The following is a 24476-nucleotide window of genomic DNA, read 5'->3' as shown; positions in this document are numbered from 1 at the left end:
AGAGGCTGGTGCGTGACAGGGGATGTGATACACCCACTCGACACCATGCTCTTTGGCCCAGGTGTCTATGAGGCTGTTTCGGAAATGAGTCCCGTTGTCTGACTCAGTTCTCTCTGGGGTACCATGTCGCCACAGGACTTGCTTTTCAAGGCCCAGGATAGTGTTCCGGGCAGTGGCATGGGGCACAGGGTATGTTTCCAGCCATCCGGTGGTTGCTTCCACCATTGTGAGCACATAGCGCTTGCCTTGACGGGTTTGTGGCAGTGTGATATAATCAATCTGCCAGGCCTCCCCATATTTATATTTCAGCCATCGCCCTCCATACCAAAGAGGCTTCAAACGCTTGGCTTGCTTGATTGCAGCGCATGTCTCACATTCATGGATGACCTGTGCAATCGTGTCCATGGTCAAGTCCACCCCTCGGTCACGAGCCCATCTATATGTCGCATCTCTTCCTTGATGGCCTGAGGAGTCATGGGCCCACCGAGCTATGAATAGTTCACCCTTATGTTGCCAGTCCAGATCCACCTGAGCCACTTCAATCCTAGCGGCCCGATCCACCTGCTGCTTGTTCTGATGTTCCTCCGTGGCCCGATTCTTTGGTACATGGGCACCTACATGGCGTACTTTCACAACCAGATTCTCTATCCGGGCAGCAATGTCTTTCCATAGGTCAGCAGCCCAGATGGGTTTGCCTCTGCGCTGCCAGTTGCCCTGCTTCCACTGCTGTAACCACCCCCACAGAGCATTTGCCACCATCCATGAGTCAGTGTAGAGATGAAGTACTGGCCATTTTTCTCGCTCAGCAATGTCCAAAGCCAGCTGAATAGCCTTCACCTCTGCAAACTGGCTCGATTCACCCTGTCCCTCACTGGCTTCTGCAACCCGTCGTGTAGGACTCCACACAGCAGCCTTCCACTTTCGATGCTTTCCCACAATCCAGCAGGACCCATCAGTGAACAGGGCATATTTCTTCTCATTTTCTGGCAGTTTATTATATGGTGGGGCCTCTTCTGCACGCGTCACCTCCTCCTCTGGTGACGTTCCGAAATCCTTGCCTTCTGGCCAGTCCATGATCACTTCCAGAATTCCTGGGCGACTGGGGTTTCCCATTCGAGTTCGCTGCGTGATCAGTGCAATCCACTTACTCCATGTAGCATCAGTTGCATGATGTGTGGTGGGGACCCTTTCTTTGAACATCCAGCCCAGCACCGGCAGTCGAGGTGCTAAGAGGAGCTGTGCTTCTGTACCAACCACTTCCGAAGCAGCTCGAACCCCTTCATATGCTGCCAATATCTCTTTTTCTCTTGGAGTGTAGCGGGCTTCGGATCCTCTGTATCCCCGACTCCAAAACCCTAGGGGTTGACCTCGGGTCTCCCCTGGTGCTTTCTGCCAGAGGCTCCAGGTAGGGCCGTTCTCCCCGGCTGCGGTGTAGAGCACATTTTTAACATCTTGTCCTGCCCGGACTGGCCCCAGGGCCACTGCATGGACTATTTCCTGTTTGATTTGTTCAAAAGCTTGTCGTTGCTCAGGACCCCATTTAAAATCATTCTTCTTCCGGGTTACTTGATACAGAGGGCTCACAATTTGACTGTAATCTGGGATATGCATTCTCCAAAAACCCACAATACCTAAGAAAGCCTGTGTTTCCTTTTTACTAGTTGGTGGAGACATAGCTGCTATTTTGTTGATCACATCCATTGGAATCTGACGGCGTCCATCTTGCCATTTTATTCCTAAAAACTGGATCTCCTCCACAGGTCCCTTGACCTTACTTCGCTTTATAGCAAAACCAGCGTTCAGAAGGATTTGGACTATTTTACTCCCTTTCTCAAAAACTTCTTCTGCTGTGTTTCCCCATACAATGATGTCATCAATGTACTGCAGATGTTCTGGAGCTTCACCCTGTTCCAGTGCAGTCTGGATCAGTCCATGGCAAATGGTGGGGCTGTGTTTCCACCCCTGGGGCAGTCGATTCCAGGTGTATTGGACGCCCCTCCAAGTGAAAGCAAACTGTGGCCTGCACTCTGCTGCCAAAGGGATTGAGAAGAATGCATTCGCTATATCAATCGTGGCATACCACTTGGCTGCCTTGGACTCCAGTTCGTACTGGAGTTCTAGCATGTCCGTCACGGCAGCGCTCAGCGGTGGCGTGACTTCAGTCAGACCACGATAGTCTACAGTTAGCCTCCACTCTCCATTAGATTTTCGCACCGGCCATATGGGACTGTTAAAGGGTGAGCGAGTCTTGCTGATCACTCCTTGAACCTCTAGTTGACGAATCAGCTCATGGATGGGAATCAGAGAGTCTCGGTTAGTGCGATACTGCCGCCGATGCACCGTTGTGGTAGCAATCGGCACCTGTTGTTCTTTGACCCTCAACAACCCCACAACAGAAGAATCCTCCGAGAGACCAGGCAAGGCAGACAACTGTTTAACTTCCTCTGTCTCCAAAGCAGCTATGCCAAAGGCCCAGCGGTACCCTTTTGGGTCCTTAAAATACCCTCTCCTGAGGTAATCTATACCAAGGATGCATGGAGCCTCTGGGCCAGTCACAATGGGATGCTTTTGCCACTCATTCCCAGTTAGGCTCACTTCTGCCTCCAGTACAGTCAACTCTTGGGATCCCCCTGTCACCCCAGAAATACAAATGGGTTCTGCCCCTCTATAGCTTGATGGTATTAAAGTACACTGTGCACCTGTGTCCACTAGAGCCTTACACTCCTGTGGGTCTGATGTGTCAGGCCATCGAATCCACACCGTCCAATAAACCCGGTTGTCCCTTTCCTCCACCTGGCCGGAGGCAGGGCCCCCCTAATACTGGTCATAGTATCCATTACTCACTTCTTGCATAAATGACTTGGAAGTTCCTTCAAGAGGATCAGAAGCAAGATCAGGCCTTCTGCTTTGTCTGGGGAACGGCCCACTGGAAACTGGGGCGGCACTTTTCCTGGAGGGATCCCCTTTTGTGGTTGTCCTTCCTTGCAACTCCTGTACCCGTGTCCGCAGGATCGAAGTAGGTTGTCCGTCCCACTTCCTCATGTCCTCTCCGTGGTCCCGCAGGTAGAACCACAGGGTGCCTCGTGGTGTGTACCCTCTGTACTCTCTCTCTTCAGTGGGGAAATGCCTGCTTCTAATAGCTGAGATGCTGGCCCGTGCAGGTGGGGAGTAGGACATATTCTCTTCAAGTTGCTGGACCTTCCGCGACAGTTTCTCCACAGCTGAGACAAGGGGGGAAGAGAGACTTTCTTCATATCGTCGGAGCCGGCCAGCTACCTCATCCACCGTTGGTCCCTCTTCACCTTTCCATTCCATTACTGCCAGGGAGTTGGCATATGACGATGGTGCGCTCCGTACAAACTTCCGCCACATGGGCCTTGTGCATCGCACCTCATCAGGGTCTGTGGGTAAGTCTGCATTGTCCAAGTCATAATAAATCATCTCCCGCACGGCTAATTCTCTCAGGTACTGGATACCTCTTTCCATGGTAGTCCACTTGCTTGGCTGACATACAACATCCTCGCTGAAGGGGTACCTCTCCCTCACGCCTAACAGGAGTCGTTTCCAGAGGCTGAGGGCTTGGGTCTTTTTCCCGATCGCCTTGTCAATGCCGCCTTCCCTAGACAGGGATCCCAGCTGCCTGGCCTCCCTACCCTCTAATTCCAGGCTACTGGCCCCATTATCCCAGCACCGGAGCAGCCAGGTGACAATGTGCTCGCCTGAAAGTCGGCTAAAATCTTTTCGCATATCCCGCAGCACACTCAAGGATAGGGATCGAGTAATTATCTCTGGTTCTGCCTCTTCCTCCTGCTCTCGTGATGGCCCTGGTTCATCATCATCTCTTACTAAGCGAACTGATTTCTTTGTGTACTTCTTCTTCTGTATGGGGGCAACTGATACTGGCATGGGTTGGTTCCCTGGTTCAGTGGCAGTGGCTACCACGGGGGTTGCAGTAGCCGCAGTGTCGGTCGCAAGGATTGCAGTAGCCGCAGTGTCCGTCGCAAGGATTGCAGTAGCCGCAGGGGCCGCCGCAAGGATTGCAGTAGCCGCAGGGGCCGCCGCAGGGGCTGCAGCAGCCGCAGGGGCCGCCGCAGGGGCTGCAGCAGAGGCTGCAGCAGCCGCAGGGGCCGCCGCAGGGGCTGCAGCAGCCGCAGGGGCTGCAAGTCTGGTTTCCATCTCTTCCCCTTGAGGGTGCTGCATAATTCTGAGCAGTGCCTGGTAGATACTGGCCAGGGCCCAGCACAGCGCGGTGAGTTGTGCCTCTCTAGAATAGCCACGGCATTTTCCCTTCAAATATTCTACCACTTTATCAGGGTCCTGTAATTGTTCAGGGGTAAAGTCCCAGACCATTGGAGGTGAGTAGTTCTCTAGGTACCTGCCCATGCTCTCCCACATGCCATGCCACCCTTGACTATCCAGCCTCGGAGCAGATCTCCGGGTGGCAGTCTTAAATAGTCGCTTAAACCTAAACAAGACCTGGAACGTATTCAGGAGACATAGCACTAGGAACACGCTAGTTTGAGTATCCCAAGGATATTCAAAATTCTCAAAAGCTGTCATACCTGACCCGAAGGAGAAAAGGGAGGCAAAAGGGCTGGGGAAATTATTAACAAATTCTGAGAGACGGTGTCCAGTGTACGGACAGGACAGCAAAACCACATAAACACCCCAAAATAGCCGTCTGAACAGTGATGTTATCATATCATAAACAGATATCGCACAGGACAGCAGAATGATAATCCTGATCCCTGTTCCAGACATGGTAAACAGCATCGCAGGGAGTACATAAGCCATATAGGAATTTATGTAACACAGCCATGAGAACAAACCAAGCAACATGATGACCAGTGACTACTTACCTAATAAAATAAATGCATACAAAAAAAAAAACCAAAACCGTTTTTTCCACGTTCTAGTTGGATTCTGTCGTTATCTCAACCCTTCGAGCCCCACGTTGGGCGCCAAAAAGGACTGTCGTGGTTTAGCCTCAGACGGCAACAAAGAACCACGTGCCGCTCGCTCGTGCCTTCCAAACACAGGAAGAATCGTAAGAAAAGGCAAGACTCTTGGGTTGAGACAAAGGCAGTTTAATAGAACAGCAAAGGGAACAGGCAAACAACAACAACAACAACAACAACAACAACAACAACAACAACAACACGGATAGGGGAATATACAAACGCGATTACGGAACCGCCGCTCACCCGCCGCTCGCCGCTCGCCGGCCGGACCCGGGCCGCCCCAGCCCGCTTTTAAGCAGCAACTTCCTGCCCCCTCCCCCGGCAGCTCAGGGTGGGCGTGGCTCACATGGCATGGAATACCAGGAAAAGTTAACCCTATCCCCACCGGAACCAGGACACAAGGACCAGCACTCGCCTCCCCTGCCCATCCCTCGCCAGACAAGGGGACAGCCTGGGCTCCCTCTTCACTGAGCTGCTCTCCATCCTCTCTTCAGAATACCTGTCTGCAGAGATACACACCCCTGCCCAGACAAAACCCCCGCCCGCCCTTGCTGAGAACACGCACGCTGGCAGCGCTGGGCTGCAGATGGGACAGCTCTTTCTCCGAAGACGGGACGATAGCTGGGAAGGTTCCTCACCACGGTCTGAGTTGCTGGGACACCTTGGCTGAGGTGAACATCTGGGATTTACGGCATCACCTGACGGACATTGGCCCGTACCTAACTCGGCACTCCAGAACACCCTACCCCTAAATGCCTCATGGCTAATAGCAGCCATCTAATACAGGAGCTTGGCACCTCCTCCCCCGCAACAACTTACGTTTTCCTCTCCCTCCACAAATAGATCGCACAACACAGTCCCATCCCAAACAGCACGGAGCCTAAGATTGTCGTGGTGCCTTCTATCCAGTACTTCTGGAAGTCTTCAGGATTTGTGGCATTTGTGTTTCTCTTGCCATCCACACCTGGAGGAACAATTCCGTACGTTAGTGTGTCCTGCGCGCTACTGGCAGTCTCACAGGAGGTCTGACATTGCCAGCAAACGTTCTTTCGCACTTTGTTAGCATCCCTGAAGGAGGGAACACCCTGGGGCTGCGTTGTCTCCTTGGTTTCGGTAGAAGCAGAGGCAACTCCCACAGTCGTCGCAAATCAGTGCACTCTGGAGCCTCTCTTTCTCCTCTCGCCCCCAGCTCTCCTGCCCCGGCCAAGCACCCACACCCCGAAGGGACGGAGTCAGGCCCTCTCGGGAGACACCCCAACCTCCCTCTCCCCCTTTGCCTTTTCTTCAGCGTGGGCACCGCTTGCATGCCCCGAGTTTTCAGGACTTGTCTCCCACTTCTGGCCCCCTGCAAGACTGCTCAGTACCTGCATTCTTTGGAAGAACGTCATCCATCCCGGCGTGGCGGGCTTCCCCGGGGGTGGACAGCACTGCCAAAAATCCCAGAAAGGTAAAGCCTCAGCATGGCCCAGGCACAGAGGGTGCAGAAGGACGGTGCAGGTTCCCTCTAAGCCGTGCCCCATCTCTCTCAGTGCAGCCCTTTGGACCTCAGGTCACAGGAGGGATCCCCCGCTGTTGTGCCTCGGGGGACTCACGGCGAGCTCTGGGGGGCGGCTATTGCGGGAGGTACGTTCCATTAAGAGCCGCATTTCCCGTCATCTGCTGAGGCTGGCTCAGATGGCCTCCTTCCCAAAATGGCAAAGTTCTGAAACTCGGGTGAACTGGGTGTGGTGGGCGGTGAGCATCCCCCCGCATCCAGAGAGGGTTAGGCGCACACTGCTGGCCATAACCTCCACAGCCCAGAGGTGACAGTCATCCTCAGAGAGCCCTTCCTGGCTTCTTTTCCATAGTTTGGCTGCTGACACGATGTGCGGCAGCGGGCACCAGGGGAAGAGCCTGCAGACACCCAGGGATTTTGATTCAGGACGCTGGATGACCGAGGGACGGCAATTACCTGGCACGCCTGCTGATTGAATTGCCCTCGTTGCTTCATCAGAGACTGGCACTGCCTGATTGCCTCCTTCCTGAAGCGCCTCCTTCTCCACAGGCCCCCAGTCCCTCACTTTCAAAAGAAAGCAGGCCAGTTGAACGAGATAGAAGCAACCGCTCCTCATGGGCAACATCGTATCTTCCGGAGGCGATACTTCCCAAAATACATGAGTATCGCTTAGACACAAAGCCTCGGAATTTGGGCGTGCCCCTAGTCACTAGGCCAAACAATGTGGCCTTCATGGAGAAAAATCTAAACGCGAGACCCTTTTTGGTTTCCCAGGGCACACAAGAGCCCACAGTCCCCCAAAAGAAGCAGAAAAACACCCAAGTTACCTAAAACACAAGCGGCAAGAGACAGCTAAACCACCCGAGGCTGAATTCACAGCCCTTCATTCGAGTGGCCTTCAAGTTAGGTGTCCGGCCTCAAGCTGGGTGTCCAGCTTTCACCTGTCCCTGAGCCTGAGGTGTCCCCGAGAGTCCTCAGACATCAAGGAGAACAACGAGGCTGGACCAGGCTGTGAAGCTGGGGCTGCTCCGGCCCCGGCCAACTCTGCCGGTCCCAGCGGCCCCAAGCTGCCTGCGCATCCTCTCTGCCACCCAGGGGCACTCTCCTCTCTGTTGACTTGCAGAGAGGGCGCTGGCCCTCTCACGGCTTCTCTGGGATCAGCTCCTCGGCAAGTTCCTCACGCGCTCAAGATGCGAGCACCGCCAGTTCCTGCCAGCTGGACACCACCGTCTGCCCAGAGCAGCTCTGAGGAGCAACGCTCTAACTGGGGCAGCAGCTGTCCCTGGCACTCAGCTTGGACCACACCTGGCAGCAGAGACTCTGGACCGTCTCTGTCTGCAGCTCGCCAGCGCCTGCAAGGCGTGAAATTGAGTGTCACCGCAGGGAGGCTCTGATCCATCCCTTCCTGCTGTCTAGGCTACGGCTTGTCCATACAGCCAGCTAAAACCTCGGCTTCCCGAGCCTTGTGCTTAAGAGTGAGATATGCCCACCATGTGCCGCTTTGTCCAATTCCTTCAGGAGTTCCTTTAGGACTTCTGATGACCGCTGGGAAGATTTTCTCTTTTCAGCTTTAGACATTGCTCTTTGAGGAACTCCAGCCACGTCTGGAAACAAACACACCGGAGCAGCTCCCGTGAGATATTTCAATAGAGTTCTTCCCACCTGAACGGCAGCGAATGCAGTTCAAACACGGGATTGACCCGTGGCACGCGTCTCTCCCTTCCACGCAGGAGCATTGTGCGCAGCCCCGGGGCACATCACTGAGCCTGACCCACTCCCCCTCGGCTCGTGTGACAGCGGCTGAGGAGGCCAGGCCGGAGCCTGCAGCAGCAGCGGCAGGTTTAAACGAGGCGTAAGCGCCACCAACGGTCACTCACTGAGACAAAGAGCTGCGGTGCTGGCACGTCAGCAGCAAAGCCAGGCGATCACGGTGAAAAGGCGATTTTTTCAAGACTTTCTGAAGCCAGTTGAATCCTGGGAAGCAGCAGGGACTCACAGGGAGCCCGGAGGTCGTGCGACAGCGGCTGAGGAGGCCAGGCCGGAGCCTGCAGCAGCAGCAGCAGGTTTAAACGAGGCCTAACTGCCACCAACGGTCACTCACCGAGACATAGAGCTCTGGTGCTGGCACATCAGCAGCAAAGCCAGGCGATCACGGTGAAAAGGCGATTTTTTCAAGATTTTCTGAAGCCAGTTCAAGCCCGGGAAGCAGCAGGGACCGCAAACAGCCCAGAGCTCGCGCGACAGTGGCTGAGGAGGCCAGGCCCGAGCCTGCAGCAGCAGCGGCAGGTTTAAACGAGGCGTAAGCGCCACCAACAGTCACTCACTGAGACAAAGAGCTGCGGTGCTGGCACGGGAGGCCGAGGTGGGGGTGATGACCTCTAATGAGCCCCATGGGTGCCTCAGTGGCTCAGAATTTTGCGGGCCGGTCCCACCAGGGAGGCTGGGTTCCGCTGGCCCGTCGGCGGGTCCCGTGCCCAGCTCCCTGCCAGCTGACACCATGGGCATCCTCGTCCCTGCCTGGCCCGGTATGAACTTCAGCCCAGAATTGCAGAACTCCTGGCATTCATGCCGTTACGAAACGGACAACAGCGCAACTGGTCTGTAGTTTTGGCTACACCTTTATTCTGCTGAAATCAGAATGGTCGACCCCTTCAGCTGTCAGTCGGGAGTCTTCTGCTATCCCAAATGCCTACCGCTGTTGGTAGCGGGGGAGACTCGGGTCGGGTCGGGAAGACCAGGCGGATATCCAGTCCTTCAGGGGCCGGTTCCTGGGTGCTCCCTGGCAGGTGGGACAGTTTCCCAGGCACAGGTGATGGCTGCTGGGGTTGGGGCTGACTCTCAGAGGTGCTGGGACGGGTGGTGCGGCTGTCCGGGCACGAGGGGGAGCTGCTGGTGTTGGGCTGGGCTCCTGAAGCTGTGGAGAGGTGGCTGTGGAGAGAGGAGGCTGCTGAGGCTCTGAGGCGGCTGTGGTGCCGGGCGGGAGCCTCTCTCGGTCAAGCCTGGCCAGCGGCAGGGACCCGCAGGGAGCCCGGAGCTCACGTGACAGCGGCTGAGGAGGCAAGGCCTGAGCCTGCAGCAGCAGGGGCAGGTTTAAATGAGGCGTAACTGCCACCAACGGTCACTCACCAAGAGAAAGAGCTGCGTTACTGACACGTCGGCAGCAAAGCCGGGCGGTCGTGGTGAAAAGGCACTTTTCCCAGGATTTTCTGAATCTGGGTCAAGCCTGGGCAGCAGCAGGGACGGCAAACAGCTCGGAGCTGGGGCGACAGCGGCTGAGGAGGCCAGGTGCAAGCCTGGAGCAGCAGCGGCAGGTTTAAAGGTCTGGTTTTATGGCTACGCCTTTATTCTGCTGAAATCAGAATGGTCGACCCCTTCAGCTGTCAGTCGGGAGTCTTCTGCTATCCCAAATCCCTACCGCTGTCGGCAGCGAGGGAGGCACAGGTGGGGTCGGTAAGACCAGGTGGATGTCCAGTCTGTCGGGGGCCCGTTTCTGGTTGCTCCCTGGCAGGTGGGCCGGTTTCCCAGGCTGCGTCAAGCCATTCAGTTCTCAGTCGGGAGTCTTCTGATGTCTGAAATCCGTACTGCTGTCGCCAGCGGTGGAGGCACAGGTGGCGTCGGGAAGACCAAGTGGATGTCCAGTCTTTCGGGGGCCCGTTTCTGGGTGGTCTCTGGTAGGTGGGCCGGTTTCCCAGGCTCAGGTGATGGCTGCTGGGGTTGGGGCTGTCTCTCAGAGGTGCTGGGACTGGTCGTGCGGCTGTCCGGGCACGACGGGTAGCTGCTGGGGTTGAGCTGGGCTCCTGAAGCTGCGGAGAGGCGGCTGTGGAGAGAGGAGGCTGCTGAGGCTCTGACGTGGCTGTGGTGCCGGGCGGGTGTGAGGGTGCAGGACAGCAACGGACGCCCCGGAGGGTGCGGGCATCCGGCTGCAGGTGGGGAGCTCTGTGCAGGGAAACGGGGCTCCGCGCACCCCTGGGCTTGGGCTCCACTCGCCTGCCCGTGGCTCGTCTCCTCTCCGCCCTGGCCATCCTGACCTGGCTGCTCTGCACGTGCCGGGAAGGAGATCCAGGGGACCAAAGCTGGGCACAGCAACGCAGGGCCGGGAGAGCCTCCTGCTCTCCTTTCTCAGCGTGCCCGGCAAGGACCAGCACTCGCCTCCCCTGCCCACCCCTCACCAGACAAGGGGACAGCCTGGGCTCCCTCTTCACTGAGCTGCTCTCCATCCTCTCTTCAGAATACCTGTCTGCAGAGATACACACCCCTGCCCAGACAAAACCCCTGCCCTTGCTGAGAACACGCACGCTGGCAGCGCTGGGCTGCAGATGGGACAGCTCTTTCTCCAAAGCCGGGATGATAGCTGGGAAGGTTCCTCACCATGGCCGGAGTTGCTGGGACACCTTGGCTCATCTGTGATTTACGGCATCACCTGACGGACATTGGCCCGTACCTAACTCGGCACTCCAGAACACCCTACCCCTAAATGCCTCATGGCTAATAGCAGCCATCTAATACAGGAGCTTGGCACCTCCTCCCCCGCAACAACTTACGTTTTCCTCTCCCTCCACAAATAGATCGCACAACACAGTCCCATCCCAAACAGCACGGAGACTAAGATTGTCATGGTGCCTTCTATCCAGTACTTCTGGAAGTCTTCAGGATTTGTGGCATTTGTGTTTCTCTTGCCATCCACACCTGGAGGAACAATTCCGTACGTTAGTGTGTCCTGCGCGCTAGTGGCAGTCTCACAGGAGGTCTGACATTGCCAGCAAACGTTCTTTCGCACTTTGTTAGCATCCCTGAAGGAGGGAACACCCTGGGGCTGCGTTGTCTCCTTGGTTTCGGTAGAAGCAGAGGCAACTCCCACAGTCGTCGCAAATCAGTGCACTCTGGAGCCTCTCTTTCTCCTCTCGCCCCCAGCTCTCCTGCCCCGGCCAAGCACCCACACCCCGAAGGGACGGAGTCAGGCCCTCTCGGGAGACACCCCAACCTCCCTCTCCCCCTTTGCCTTTCCTTCAGCGTGGGCACCGCTTGCATGCCCCGAGTTTTCAGGACTTGTCTCCCACTTCTGGCCCCCTGCAAGACTGCTCAGTACCTGCTTTCTTTGGAAGAACGTCATCCATCCCGGCGTGGCGGGCTTCCCCGGGGGTGGACAGCACTGCCAAAAATCCCAGAAAGGTAAAGCCTCAGCATGGCCCAGGCACAGAGGGTGCAGAAGGACGGTGCAGGTTCCCTCTAAGCCGTGCCCCATCTCTCAGTGCAGCCCTTTGGACCTCAGGTCACAGGAGGGATCCCCCGCTGTTGTGCCTCGGGGGACTCACGGCGAGCTCTGGGGGGCGGCTATTGCGGGAGGTACGTTCCATTAAGAGCCGCATTTCCCGTCATCTGCTGAGGCTGGCTCAGATGGCCTCCTTCCCAAAATGGCAAAGTTCTGAACCTCGGGTGAACTGGGTGTGGTGGGCGGTGAGCATCCCCCCGCATCCAGAGAGGGTTAGGCGCACACTGCTGGCCATAACCTCCACAGCCCAGAGGTGACAGTCATCCTCAGAGAGCCCTTCCTGGCTTCTTTTCCATAGTTTGGCTGCTGACACGATGTGCGGCAGCGGGCACCAGGGGAAGAGCCTGCAGACACCCAGGGATTTTGATTCAGGACGCTGGATGACCGAGGGACGGCAATTACCTAGCACGCCTGCTGATTGAATTGCCCTCGTTGCTTCATCAGAGACTGGCGCTGCCTGACTGCCTCCTTCCTGAAGCGCCTCCTTCTCCACAGGCCCCCAGTCCCTCACTTTCAAAAGAAAGCAGGCCAGTTGAACGAGATAGAAGCAACCGCTCCTCATGGGCAACATCGTATCTTCCGGAGGCGATACTTCCCAAAATACATGAGTATCGCTTAGACACAAAGCCTCGGAATTTGGGCGTGCCCCTAGTCACTAGGCCAAACAATGTGGCCTTCATGGAGAAAAATCTAAACGCGAGACCCTTTTTGGTTTCCCAGGGCACACAAGAGCCCACAGTCCCCCAAAAGAAGCCGAAAAACACCCAAGTTACCTAAAACACAAGCGGCAAGAGACAGCTAAATCACCCGAGGCTGAATTCACAGCCCTTCATTTGAGTGGCCTTCAAGTTAGGTGTCCGGCCTCAAGCTGGGTGTCCAGCTTTCACCTGTCCCTGAGCCTGAGGTGTCCCCGAGAGTCCTCAGACATCAAGGAGAACAACGAGGCTGGACCAGGCTGTGAAGCTGGGGCTGCTCCGGCCCCGGCCAACTCTGCCGGTCCCAGCGGCCCCAAGCTGCCTGCGCATCCTCTCTGCCACCCAGGGGCACTCTCCTCTCTGTTGACTTGCAGAGAGGGCGCTGGCCCTCTCACGGCTTCTCTGGGATCAGCTCCTCGGCAAGTTCCTCACGCGCTCAAGATGCGAGCACCGCCAGTTCCTGCCAGCTGGACACCACCGTCTGCCCAGAGCAGCTCTGAGGAGCAACGCTCTAACTGGGGCAGCAGCTGTCCCTGGCACTCAGCTTGGACCACACCTGGCAGCAGAGACTCTGGACCGTCTCTGTCTGCAGCTCGCCAGCGCCTGCAAGGCGTGAAATTGAGTGTCACCGCAGGGAGGCTCTGATCCATCCCTTCCTGCTGTCTAGGCTACGGCTTGTCCATACAGCCAGCTAAAACCTCGGCTTCCCGAGCCTTGTGCTTAAGAGTGAGATATGCCCACCATGTGCCGCTTTGTCCAATTCCTTCAGGAGTTCCTTTAGGACTTCTGATGACCGCTGGGAAGATTTTCTCTTTTCAGCTTTAGACATTGCTCTTTGAGGAACTCCAGCCACGTCTGGAAACAAACACACCGGAGCAGCTCCCGTGAGATATTTCAATAGAGTTCTTCCCACCTGAACGGCAGCGAATGCAGTTCAAACACGGGATTGACCCGTGGCACGCGTCTCTCCCTTCCACGCAGGAGCATTGTGCGCAGCCCCGGGGCACATCACTGAGCCTGACCCACTCCCCCTCGGCTCGTGTGACAGCGGCTGAGGAGGCCAGGCCGGAGCCTGCAGCAGCAGCGGCAGGTTTAAACGAGGCGTAAGCGCCACCAACGGTCACTCACTGAGACAAAGAGCTGCGGTGCTGGCACGTCAGCAGCAAAGCCAGGCGATCACGGTGAAAAGGCGATTTTTTCAAGACTTTCTGAAGCCAGTTGAATCCTGGGAAGCAGCAGGGACTCACAGGGAGCCCGGAGGTCGTGCGACAGCGGCTGAGGAGGCCAGGCCGGAGCCTGCAGCAGCAGCAGCAGGTTTAAACGAGGCCTAACTGCCACCAACGGTCACTCACCGAGACATAGAGCTCTGGTGCTGGCACATCAGCAGCAAAGCCAGGCGATCACGGTGAAAAGGCGATTTTTTCAAGATTTTCTGAAGCCAGTTCAAGCCCGGGAAGCAGCAGGGACCGCAAACAGCCCAGAGCTCGCGCGACAGTGGCTGAGGAGGCCAGGCCCGAGCCTGCAGCAGCAGCGGCAGGTTTAAACGAGGCGTAAGCGCCACCAACAGTCACTCACTGAGACAAAGAGCTGCGGTGCTGGCACGGGAGGCCGAGGTGGGGGTGATGACCTCTAATGAGCCCCATGGGTGCCTCAGTGGCTCAGAATTTTGCGGGCCGGTCCCACCAGGGAGGCTGGGTTCCGCTGGCCCGTCGGCGGGTCCCGTGCCCAGCTCCCTGCCAGCTGACACCATGGGCATCCTCGTCCCTGCCTGGCCCGGTATGAACTTCAGCCCAGAATTGCAGAACTCCTGGCATTCATGCCGTTACGAAACGGACAACAGCGCAACTGGTCTGTAGTTTTGGCTACACCTTTATTCTGCTGAAATCAGAATGGTCGACCCCTTCAGCTGTCAGTCGGGAGTCTTCTGCTATCCCAAATGCCTACCGCTGTTGGTAGCGGGGGAGACTCGGGTCGGGTCGGGAAGACCAGGCGGATATCCAGTCCTTCAGGGGCCGGTTCCTGGGTGCTCCCTGGCAGGTGGGACAGTTTCCCAGGCACAGGTGATGGCTGCTGGGGTTGGGGCTGACTCTCAGAGGTGCTGGGACGGGTGGTGCGGCTGTCCGGGCACGAGGGGGAGCTGCTGGTGTTGGGCTGGGCTCCTGAAGCTGTGGAGAGGTGGCTGTGGAGAGAGGAGGCTGCTGAGGCTCTGAGGCAGCTGTGGTGCCGGGCGGGAGCCTCTCTCGGTCAAGCCTGGCCAGCGGCAGGGACCCGCAGGGAGCCCGGAGCTCACGTGACAGCGGCTGAGGAGGCAAGGCCTGAGCCTGCAGCAGCAGGGGCAGGTTTAAATGAGGCGTAACTGCCACCAACGGTCACTCACCAAGAGAAAGAGCTGCGTTACTGACACGTCGGCAGCAAAGCCGGGCGGTCGTGGTGAAAAGGCACTTTTCCCAGGATTTTCTGAATCTGGGTCAAGCCTGGGCAGCAGCAGGGACGGCAAACAGCTCGGAGCTGGGGCGACAGCGGCTGAGGAGGCCAGGTGCAAGCCTGGAGCAGCAGCGGCAGGTTTAAAGGTCTGGTTTTATGGCTACGCCTTTATTCTGCTGAAATCAGAATGGTCGACCCCTTCAGCTGTCAGTCGGGAGTCTTCTGCTATCCCAAATCCCTACCGCTGTCGGCAGCGAGGGAGGCACAGGTGGGGTCGGTAAGACCAGGTGGATGTCCAGTCTGTCGGGGGCCCGTTTCTGGTTGCTCCCTGGCAGGTGGGCCGGTTTCCCAGGCTGCGTCAAGCCATTCAGTTCTCAGTCGGGAGTCTTCTGATGTCTGAAATCCGTACTGCTGTCGCCAGCGGTGGAGGCACAGGTGGCGTCGGGAAGACCAAGTGGATGTCCAGTCTTTCGGGGGCCCGTTTCTGGGTGGTCTCTGGTAGGTGGGCCGGTTTCCCAGGCTCAGGTGATGGCTGCTGGGGTTGGGGCTGTCTCTCAGAGGTGCTGGGACTGGTCGTGCGGCTGTCCGGGCACGAGGGGTAGCTGCTGGGGTTGAGCTGGGCTCCTGAAGCTGCGGAGAGGCGGCTGTGGAGAGAGGAGGCTGCTGAGGCTCTGACGTGGCTGTGGTGCCGGGCGGGTGTGAGGGTGCAGGACAGCAACGGACGCCCCGGAGGGTGCGGGCATCCGGCTGCAGGTGGGGAGCTCTGTGCAGGGAAACGGGGCTCCGCGCACCCCTGGGCTTGGGCTCCACTCGCCTGCCCGTGGCTCGTCTCCTCTCCGCCCTGGCCATCCTGACCTGGCTGCTCTGCACGTGCCGGGAAGGAGATCCAGGGGACCAAAGCTGGGCACAGCAACGCAGGGCCGGGAGAGCCTCCTGCTCTCCTTTCTCAGCGTGCCCGGCAAGGACCAGCACTCGCCTCCCCTGCCCACCCCTCACCAGACAAGGGGACAGCCTGGGCTCCCTCTTCACTGAGCTGCTCTCCATCCTCTCTTCAGAATACCTGTCTGCAGAGATACACACCCCTGCCCAGACAAAACCCCTGCCCTTGCTGAGAACACGCACGCTGGCAGCGCTGGGCTGCAGATGGGACAGCTCTTTCTCCAAAGCCGGGATGATAGCTGGGAAGGTTCCTCACCATGGCCGGAGTTGCTGGGACACCTTGGCTCATCTGTGATTTACGGCATCACCTGACGGACATTGGCCCGTACCTAACTCGGCACTCCAGAACACCCTACCCCTAAATGCCTCATGGCTAATAGCAGCCATCTAATACAGGAGCTTGGCACCTCCTCCCCCGCAACAACTTACGTTTTCCTCTCCCTCCACAAATAGATCGCACAACACAGTCCCATCCCAAACAGCACGGAGCCTAAGATTGTCATGGTGCCTTCTATCCAGTACTTCTGGAAGTCTTCAGGATTTGTGGCATTTGTGTTTCTCTTGCCATCCACACCTGGAGGAACAATTCCGTACGTTAGTGTGTCCTGCGCGCCACTGGCAGTCTCACAGGAGGTCTGACATTGCCAGCAAACGTTCTTTCGCACTTTGTTAGCATCCCTGAAGGAGGGAACACCCTGGGGCTGCGTTGTCTCCTTGGTTTCGGTAGAAGCAGAGGCAACTCCCACAGTCGTCGCAAATCAGTGCACTCTGGAGCCTCTCTTTCTCCTCTCGCCCCCAGCTCTCCTGCCCCGGCCAAGCACCCACACCCCGAAGGGACGGAGTCAGGCCCTCTCGGGAGACACCCCAACCTCCCTCTCCCCCTTTGCCTTTTCTTCAGCGTGGGCACCGCTTGCATGCCCCGAGTTTTCAGGACTTGTCTCCCACTTCTGGCCCCCTGCAAGACTGCTCAGTACCTGCTTTCTTTGGAAGAACGTCATCCATCCCGGCGTGGCGGGCTTCCCCGGGGGTGGACAGCACTGCCAAAAATCCCAGAAAGGTAAAGCCTCAGCATGGCCCAGGCACAGAGGGTGCAGAAGGACGGTGCAGGTTCCCTCTAAGCCGTGCCCCATCTCTCAGTGCAGCCCTTTGGACCTCAGGTCACAGGAGGGATCCCCCGCTGTTGTGCCTCGGGGGACTCACGGCGAGCTCTGGGGGGCGGCTATTGCGGGAGGTACGTTCCATTAAGAGCCGCATTTCCCGTCATCTGCTGAGGCTGGCTCAGATGGCCTCCTTCCCAAGGTGGCAAAGTTCTGAAACTCGGGTGAACTGGGTGTGGTGGGCGGTGAGCATCCCCCCGCATCCAGAGAGGGTTAGGCGCACACTGCTGGCCATAACCTCCACAGCCCAGAGGTGACAGTCATCCTCAGAGAGCCCTTCCTGGCTTCTTTTCCATAGTTTGGCTGCTGACACGATGTGCGGCAGTGGGCACCAGGGGAAGAGCCTGCAGACACCCAGGGATTTTGATTCAGGACGCTGGATGACCGAGGGACGGCAATTACCTAGCACGCCTGCTGATTGAATTGCCCTCGTTGCTTCATCAGAGACTGGCGCTGCCTGACTGCCTCCTTCCTGAAGCGCCTCCTTCTCCACAGGCCCCCAGTCCCTCACTTTCAAAAGAAAGCAGGCCAGTTGAACGAGATAGAAGCAACCGCTCCTCATGGGCAACATCGTATCTTCCGGAGGCGATACTTCCCAAAATACATGAGTATCGCTTAGACACAAAGCCTCGGAATTTGGGCGTGCCCCTAGTCACTAGGCCAAACAATGTGGCCTTCATGGAGAAAAATCTAAACGCGAGACCCTTTTTGGTTTCCCAGGGCACACAAGAGCCCACAGTCCCCCAAAAGAAGCCGAAAAACACCCAAGTTACCTAAAACACAAGCGGCAAGAGACAGCTAAATCACCCGAGGCTGAATTCACAGCCCTTCATTTGAGTGGCCTTCAAGTTAGGTGTCCGGCCTCAAGCTGGGTGTCCAGCTTTCACCTGTCCCTGAGCCTGAGGTGTCCCCGAGAGTCCTCAGACATCAAGGAGAACAACGAGGCTGGACCAGGCTGTGAAGCTGGGGCTGCTCCGGCCCCGGCCAACTCTGCCGGTCCCAGCGGCCCCAAGCTGCCTGCGCATCCTCTCTGCCACCCAGGGGCACTCTCCTCTCTGTTGACTTGCAGAGAGGGCGCTGGCCCTCTCACGGCTTCTCTGGGATCAGCTCCTCGGCAAGTTCCTCACGCGCTCAAGACGCGAGCACCGCCAGTTCCTGCCAGCTGGACACCACCGTCTGCCCAGAGCAGCTCTGAGGAGTAACGCTCTAACTGGGGCAGCAGCTGTCCCTGGCACTCAGCTTGGACCACACCTGGCAGCAGAGACTCTGGACCGTCTCTGTCTGCAGCTCGCCAGCGCCTGCAAGGCGTGAAATTGAGTGTCACCGCAGGGAGGCTCTGATCCATCCCTTCCTGCTGTCTAGGCTACGGCTTGTCCATACAGCCAGCTAAAACCTCGGCTTCCCGAGCCTTGTGCTTAAGAGTGAGATATGCCCACCATGTGCCGCTTTGTCCAATTCCTTCAGGAGTTCCTTTAGGACTTCTGATGACCGCTGGGAAGATTTTCTCTTTTCAGCTTTAGACTTTGCTCTTTGAGGAACTCCAGCCACGTCTGGAAACAAACACACCGGAGCAGCTCCCGTGAGATATTTCAATAGAGTTCTTCCCACCTGAACGGCAGCGAATGCAGTTCAAACACGGGATTGACCCGTGGCACGCGTCTCTCCCTTCCACGCAGGAGCATTGTGCGCAGCCCCAGGGCACATCACTGAGCCTGACCCACTCCCCCTCGGCTCGTGTGACAGCGGCTGAGGAGGCCAGGCCGGAGCCTGCAGCAGCAGCGGCAGGTTTAAACGAGGCGTAAGCGCCACCAACGGTCACTCACTGAGACAAAGAGCTGCGGTGCTGGCACGTCAGCAGCAAAGCCAGGCGATCACGGTGAAAAGGCGATTTTTTCAAGACTTTCTGAAGCCAGTTGAATCCTGGGAAGCAGCAGGGACTCACAGGGAGCCCGGAGGTCGTGCGACAGCGGCTGAGGAGGCCAGGCCGGAGCCTGCAGCAGCAGCGGCAGGTTTAAACGAGGCGTAAGCGCCACCAACAGTCACTCACTGAGACAAAGAGCTGCGGTGCTGGCACGGGAGGCTGAGGTGGGGGTGATGACCTCTAATGAGCCCCATGGGTGCCTCAGTGGCTCAGAATTTTGCGGGCCGGTCCCACCAGGGAGGCTGGGTTCCGCTGGCCCGTCGGCGGGTCCCGTGCCCAGCTCCCTGCCAGCTGACACCATGGGCATCCTCGTCCCTGCCTGGCCCGGTATGAACTTCAGCCCAGAATTGCAGAACTCCTGGCATTCATGCCGTTACGAAACGGACAACAGCGCAACTGGTCTGTAGTTTTGGCTACACCTTTATTCTGCTGAAATCAGAATGGTCGACCCCTTCAGCTGTCAGTCGGGAGTCTTCTGCTATCCCAAATGCCTACCGCTGTTGGTAGCGGGGGAGACTCGGGTCAGGTCGGGAAGACCAGGCGGATATCCAGTCCCTCAGGGGCCGGTTCCTGGGTGCTCCCTGGCAGGTGGGACAGTTTCCCAGGCACAGGTGATGGCTGCTGGGGTTGGGGCTGACTCTCAGAGGTGCTGGGACGGGTGGTGCGGCTGTCCGGGCACGAGGGGGAGCTGCTGGTGTTGGGCTGGGCTCCTGAAGCTGTGGAGAGGCGGCTGTGGAGAGAGGAGGCTGCTGAGGCTCTGAGGCAGCTGTGGTGCCGGGCGGGAGCCTCTCTCGGTCAAGCCTGGCCAGCGGCAGGGACCCGCAGGGAGCCCGGAGCTCACGTGACAGCGGCTGAGGAGGCAAGGCCCGAGCCTGCAGCAGCAGGGGCAGGTTTAAATGAGGCGTAACTGCCACCAACGGTCACTCACCAAGAGAAAGAGCTGCGTTACTGACACGTCGGCAGCAAAGCCGGGCGGTCGTGGTGAAAAGGCACTTTTCCCAGGATTTTCTGAATCTGGGTCAAGCCTGGGCAGCAGCAGGGACGGCAAACAGCTCGGAGCTGGGGCGACAGCGGCTGAGGAGGCCAGGTGCAAGCCTGGAGCAGCAGCGGCAGGTTTAAAGGTCTGGTTTTATGGCTACGCCTTTATTCTGCTGAAATCAGAATGGTCGACCCCTTCAGCTGTCAGTCGGGAGTCTTCTGCTACCCCAAATCCCTACCGCTGTCGGCAGCGAGGGAGGCACAGGTGGGGTCGGTAAGACCAGGTGGATGTCCAGTCTGTCGGGAGCCCGTTTCTGGTTGCTCCCTGGCAGGTGGGCCGGTTTCCCAGGCTGCGTCAAGCCATTCAGTTCTCAGTCGGGAGTCTTCTGATGTCTGAAATCCGTACTGCTGTCGCCAGCGGTGGAGGCACAGGTGGCGTCGGGAAGACCAAGTGGATGTCCAGTCTTTCGGGGGCCCGTTTCTGGGTGGTCTCTGGTAGGTGGGCCGGTTTCCCAGGCTCAGGTGATGGCTGCTGGGGTTGGGGCTGTCTCTCAGAGGTGCTGGGACTGGTCGTGCGGCTGTCCGGGCACGAGGGGTAGCTGCTGGGGTTGAGCTGGGCTCCTGAAGCTGCGGAGAGGCGGCTGTGGAGAGAGGAGGCTGCTGAGGCTCTGACGTGGCTGTGGTGCCGGGCGGGTGTGAGGGTGCAGGACAGCAACGGACGCCCCGGAGGGTGCGGGCATCCGGCTGCAGGTGGGGAGCTCCGTGCAGGGAAACGGGGCTCCGCGCACCCCTGGGCTTGGGCTCCACTCGCCTGCCCGTGGCTCGTCTCCTCTCCGCCCTGGCCATCCTGACCTGGCTGCTCTGCACGTGCCGGGAAGGAGATCCAGGGGACCAAAGCTGGGCACAGCAACGCAGGGCCGGGAGAGCCTCCTGCTCTCCTTTCTCAGCGTGCCCGGCAAGGACCAGCACTCGCCTCCCCTGCCCACCCCTCGCCAGACAAGGGGACAGCCTGGGCTCCCTCTTCACTGAGCTGCTCTCCATCCTCTCTTCAGAATACCTGTCTGCAGAGATACACACCCCTGCCCAGACAAAACCCCTGCCCTTGCTGAGAACACGCACGCTGGCAGCGCTGGGCTGCAGATGGGACAGCTCTTTCTCCAAAGCCGGGATGATAGCTGGGAAGGTTCCTCACCATGGCCGGAGTTGCTGGGACACCTTGGCTCATCTGTGATTTACGGCATCACCTGACGGACATTGGCCCGTACCTAACTCGGCACTCCAGAACACCCTACCTCTAAATGCTTCATGGCTAATAGCAGCCATCTAATACAGGAGCTTGGCACCTCCTCCCCCGCAACAACTTACGTTTTCCTCTCCCTCCACAAATAGATCGCACAACACAGTCCCATCCCAAACAGCACGGAGCCTAAGATTGTCATGGTGCCTTCTATCCAGTACTTCTGGAAGTCTTCAGGATTTGTGGCATTTGTGTTTCTCTTGCCATCCACACCTGGAGGAACAATTCCGTACGTTAGTGTGTCCTGCGCACCACTGGCAGTCTCACAGGAGGTCTGACATTGCCAGCAAACGTTCTTTCGCACTTTGTTAGCATCCCTGAAGGAGGGAACACCCTGGGGCTGCGTTGTCTCCTTGGTTTCGGTAGAAGCAGAGGCAACTCCCACAGTCATCGCAAATCAGTGCACTCTGGAGCCTCTCTTTCTCCTCTCGCCCCCAGCTCTCCTGCCCCGGCCAAGCACCCACACCCCGAAGGGACGGAGTCAGGCCCTCTCGGGAGACACCCCAACCTCCCTCTCCCCCTTTGCCTTTTCTTCAGCGTGGGCACCGCTTGCATGCCCCGAGTTTTCAGGACTTGTCTCCCACTTCTGGCCCCCTGCAAGACTGCTCAGTACCTGCTTTCTTTGGAAGAACGTCATCCATCCCGGCGTGGCGGGCTTCCCCGGGGGTGGACAGCACTGCCAAAAATCCCAGAAAGGTAAAGCCTCAGCATGGCCCAGGCACAGAGGGTGCAGAAGGACGGTGCAGGTTCCCTCTAAGCCGTGCCCCATCTCTCAGTGCAGCCCTTTGGACCTCAGGTCACAGGAGGGATCCCCCGCTGTTGTGCCTCGGGGGACTCACGGCGAGCTCTGGGGGGCGGCTATTGCGGGAGGTACGTTCCATTAAGAGCCGCATTTCCTGTCATCTGCTGAGGCTGGCTCAGATGGCCTCCTTCCCAAAATGGCAAAGTTCTGAAACTCGGGTGAACTGGGTGTGGTGGGCGGTGAGCATCCCCCCGCATCCAGAGAGGGTTAGGCGCACACTGCTGGCCATAACCTCCACAGCCCAGAGGTGACAGTCATCCTCAGAGAGCCCTTCCTGGCTTCTTTTCCATAGTTTGGCTGCTGACACGATGTGCGGCAGCGGGCACCAGGGGAAGAGCCTGCAGACACCCAGGGATTTTGATTCAGGACGCTGGATGACCGAGGGACGGCAATTACCTAGCACGCCTGCTGATTGAATTGCCCTCGTTGCTTCATCAGAGACTGGCACTGCCTGACTGCCTCCTTCCTGAAGCGCCTCCTTCTCCACAGGCCCCCAGTCCCTCACTTTCAAAAGAAAGCAGGCCAGTTGAACGAGATAGAAGCAACCGCTCCTCATGGGCAACATCGTATCTTCCGGAGGCGATACTTCCCAAAATACATGAGTATCGCTTAGACACAAAGCCTCGGAATTTGGGCGTGCCCCTAGTCACTAGGCCAAACAATGTGGCCTTCATGGAGAAAAATCTAAACGCGAGACCCTTTTTGGTTTCCCAGGGCACACAAGAGCCCACAGTCCCCCAAAAGAAGCCGAAAAACACCCAAGTTACCTAAAACACAAGCGGCAAGAGACAGCTAAATCACCCGAGGCTGAATTCACAGCCCTTCATTTGAGTGGCCTTCAAGTTAGGTGTCCGGCCTCAAGCTGGGTGTCCAGCTTTCACCTGTCCCTGAGCCTGAGGTGTCCCCGAGAGTCCTCAGACATCAAGGAGAACAACGAGGCTGGACCAGGCTGTGAAGCTGGGGCTGCTCCGGCCCCGGCCAACTCTGCCGGTCCCAGCGGCCCCAAGCTGCCTGCGCATCCTCTCTGCCACCCAGGGGCACTCTCCTCTCTGTTGACTTGCAGAGAGGGCGCTGGCCCTCTCACGGCTTCTCTGGGATCAGCTCCTCGGCAAGTTCCTCACGCGCTCAAGACGCGAGCACCGCCAGTTCCTGCCAGCTGGACACCACCGTCTGCCCAGAGCAGCTCTGAGGAGTAACGCTCTAACTGGGGCAGCAGCTGTCCCTGGCACTCAGCTTGGACCACACCTGGCAGCAGAGACTCTGGACCGTCTCTGTCTGCAGCTCGCCAGCGCCTGCAAGGCGTGAAATTGAGTGTCACCGCAGGGAGGCTCTGATCCATCCCTTCCTGCTGTCTAGGCTACGGCTTGTCCATACAGCCAGCTAAAACCTCGGCTTCCCGAGCCTTGTGCTTAAGAGTGAGATATGCCCACCATGTGCCGCTTTGTCCAATTCCTTCAGGAGTTCCTTTAGGACTTCTGATGAGCGCTGGGAAGATTTTCTCTTTTCAGCTTTAGACTTTACTCTTTGAGGACCTCCAGCCACGTCTGGAAACAAACACACCGGAGCAGCTCCTGTGAGGTATTTCAATAGAGTTCTTCCCACCTGAACGGCAGCGAATGCAGTTCAAACACGGGATTGACCCGTGGCACGCGTCTCTCCCTTCCACGCAGGAGCATTGTGCGCAGCCCCAGGGCACATCACTGAGCCTGACCCACTCCCCCTCGGCTCGTGTGACAGCGGCTGAGGAGGCCAGGCCGGAGCCTGCAGCAGCAGCGGCAGGTTTAAACGAGGCGTAAGCGCCACCAACGGTCACTCACTGAGACAAAGAGCTGCGGTGCTGGCACGTCAGCAGCAAAGCCAGGCGATCACGGTGAAAAGGCGATTTTTTCAAGACTTTCTGAAGCCAGTTGAATCCTGGGAAGCAGCAGGGACTCACAGGGAGCCCGGAGGTCGTGCGACAGCGGCTGAGGAGGCCAGGCCGGAGCCTGCAGCAGCAGCAGCAGGTTTAAACGAGGCCTAACTGCCACCAACGGTCACTCACCGAGACATAGAGCTCTGGTGCTGGCACATCAGCAGCAAAGCCAGGCGATCACGGTGAAAAGGCGATTTTTTCAAGATTTTCTGAAGCCAGTTCAAGCCCGGGAAGCAGCAGGGACCGCAAACAGCCCAGAGCTCGCGCGACAGCGGCTGAGGAGGCCAGGCCCGAGCCTGCAGCAGCAGCGGCAGGTTTAAACGAGGCGTAAGCGCCACCAACAGTCACTCACTGAGACAAAGTGCTGCGGTGCTGGCACGGGAGGCCGAGGTGGGGGTGATGACCTCTAATGAGCCCCATGGGTGCCTCAGTGGCTCAGAATTTTGCGGGCCGGTCCCACCAGGGAGGCTGGGTTCCGCTGGCCCGTCGGCGGGTCCCGTGCCCAGCTCCCTGCCAGCTGACACCATGGGCATCCTCGTCCCTGCCTGGCCCGGTATGAACTTCAGCCCAGAATTGCAGAACTCCTGGCATTCATGCCGTTACGAAAGGGACAACAGCGCAACTGG

The sequence above is a fragment of the Rissa tridactyla genome, chromosome 20 (genome assembly GCF_028500815.1).
Source record: "Rissa tridactyla isolate bRisTri1 chromosome 20, bRisTri1.patW.cur.20221130, whole genome shotgun sequence".
Lineage (NCBI taxonomy): Eukaryota > Metazoa > Chordata > Aves > Charadriiformes > Laridae > Rissa > Rissa tridactyla.
The sequence above is the reverse complement of the archived record's forward strand: the minus strand, read 5'-3'. Positions refer to the sequence as shown.